Source organism: Schistocerca piceifrons, unplaced genomic scaffold (genome assembly GCF_021461385.2).
Source record: "Schistocerca piceifrons isolate TAMUIC-IGC-003096 unplaced genomic scaffold, iqSchPice1.1 HiC_scaffold_966, whole genome shotgun sequence".
NCBI classification, from domain to species: Eukaryota; Metazoa; Arthropoda; class Insecta; order Orthoptera; family Acrididae; genus Schistocerca; species Schistocerca piceifrons.
In genome coordinates, this window is record NW_025729241.1 from 25,001 (window position 1) to 27,500 (window position 2,500).

Consider the following 2,500-nt stretch of genomic DNA (forward strand, 5'->3'; position numbering starts at 1 on the left):
GATGGCAGCAGGACGTACATGCCGCCCCTCCCCACGTCCCCACCTTGCCCCCTGCCTTCGCAAGCTGGTTGGTGAGAAGTTTGCATGTTCAATGCCCTTCGCATGCGACGTACTCAGGCTACGTTGTGGTGCGGCCTGTGTCAACTGTCCGCTGATGTCGTACGCGTGAACCACAATCTGTACTGCACATTCGTCCTTATGTACTGAATGATACATCGTGGCACATGTGTGACCGCACAACGACTGCGCCCAAAAACGGCGGACCATACAGTGCAAATATTGTGCACGCAGCTACGTGTCGTCTCCCTATGAGAGCTGGATTGCAGTGTGGTACGCCATAGAGACGTGTGGGAGGAACGGACGCCGTGGATGGCGATCAGCATGAGCTGTCTGTTGATGTATTCGGACCTAGTCGTCTCTCCTCACACACCGTGATGGCATGGTGCACCGCGTTCCATATCTGCGACATGCTACAGAGGCCGGTTGACAGTCGTTCGAGCAATGGACATCGCATACGTACGGGGGCCACCTTCCACGTATTGTCTAGGCGTGCACATTTTGTTGCGTGTATGTGGGCAGACGTAGTGTGGCGTGACACCTGACACAGGCATGCAATAATCGTTGAAGTTGCAAATGGCGATGGACGCCTGCGTTTTCTGGTGAAGTTACGCAAATGAACAAATGGTAACCTGTTGTGGTGCGGTTGTTCTCGCTAGGGGTGAATCGGTGATGGCGACGATAGGTTGAGGTACTAACCGGTTGTTCCAGCGATACCCACCATGCCGACGAAACTGAACGGCATCTGGGTGTGAAGCGATACGCGGCGGTGGCTGGGTGGGACCGTCCCCGGCCGGTGAGGGGGCGCCTCCCGGCGTGCTGGCCGCGCGGTGCGTGGGCGCACGCGCTACAGCCGGCTGGTGGGGGCGGCCAGTGGCAGGCGCGCCGGCCGACGGACGCGGCAGGCGTCGCAGCTGCGCGCCGGCGCACCCTGCGCGCGGCGCCGTGCGGCCAAAGTAGGTCCTCGCGGGCCCGGTGCGAAGCGCGGTGGACATCTTCAGTGTGCTGGTCCGATTGAGGACTGTGTGCGTTGAGGATGCGCCGCCGCCCGGCGCTCGGCGCCGCGACGCCGTCTGCTGCTCGGTCGCCCCAGCGGTTCTCGCTGGTGGTTTGTATCGCAGCTGTGCGGATGTGTTGGCGCGTGCGCTGTGCTGGGAGAGTTCGCTTCGGCACCCAAGTGGGGCTTTTGTCCTTCTGTGGCGCTGGCGTTGGAGCTGCCGGTCACCGTAGGTGGCGCGTGTTGTCTCCCGCCGGCAATGCCACGACAGCACGCTCCCGGGCCTCTGTCGGCAGCGGCAAGCTCAGTTGGGAGCACGGGTGGTCGCACCGAAAGCGTCTACTCGCCTAACTCCGGGCGATTGCGCCTCTCTCGAACCCGACCAAGTACTTGGGACGGCGCTGCGCGCCGCCGGGACCTGAGAGGGTTTCGAGGTGTATTGTGCAGGGGAGCTCAGCCTCCTCCTGTTTGCAGAATGATTGAGCGGACGCTTGCGTGTTCGCGCGGGCCCCCGGGACACACTCCCGGGCGGCCGGCTGCTCAGCTCTAGTTGACGCAGCTCCCTGGTTGATCCTGCCAGTAGTCATATGCTTGTCTCAAAGATTAAGCCATGCATGTCTCAGTACAAGCCGCATTAAGGTGAAACCGCGAATGGCTCATTAAATCAGTTATGGTTCCTTAGATCGTACCCACGTTACTTGGATAACTGTGGTAATTCTAGAGCTAATACATGCAAACAGAGTCCCGACCAGAGATGGAAGGGACGCTTTTATTAGATCAAAACCAATCGGTCGGCTCGTCCGGTCCGTTTGCCTTGGTGACTCTGAATAACTTTGGGCTGATCGCACGGTCCTCGTACCGGCGACGCATCTTTCAAATGTCTGCCTTATCAACTGTCGATGGTAGGTTCTGCGCCTACCATGGTTGTAACGGGTAACGGGGAATCAGGGTTCGATTCCGGAGAGGGAGCCTGAGAAACGGCTACCACATCCAAGGAAGGCAGCAGGCGCGCAAATTACCCACTCCCGGCACGGGGAGGTAGTGACGAAAAATAACGATACGGGACTCATCCGAGGCCCCGTAATCGGAATGAGTACACTTTAAATCCTTTAACGAGTATCTATTGGAGGGCAGGTCTGGTGCCAGCAGCCGCGGTAATTCCAGCTCCAATAGCGTATATTAAAGTTGTTGCGGTTAAAAAGCTCGTAGTTGGATTTGTGTCCCACGCTGTTGGTTCACCGCCCGTCGGTGTTTAACTGGCATGTATCGTGGGACGTCCTGCCGGTGGGGCGAGCTGAAGGCGTGCGACCGCCTCGTGCGTGCTCGTGCGTCCCGAGGCGGACCCCGTTGAAATCCTACCAGGGTGCTCTTTATTGAGTGTCTCGGTGGGCCGGCACGTTTACTTTGAACAAATTAGAGTGCTTAAAGCAGGCAAGCCCGCCTGAA

General features: G+C 58.7%; 1 non-coding gene across 1 annotated transcript in view; it reads left to right on the forward strand.

The window, feature by feature from the left end:
• Positions 1–1,614: 1,614 nt before the first annotated feature.
• The window catches only part of LOC124774545, a 1,909-nt gene continuing 1,023 nt past the window's right edge, over positions 1,615–2,500 (forward strand). The window contains exon 1 of the ribosomal RNA XR_007015352.1: positions 1,615–2,500. This exon is cut by the window's right edge and continues 1,023 nt beyond it. This is a non-coding gene — a ribosomal RNA (small subunit ribosomal RNA).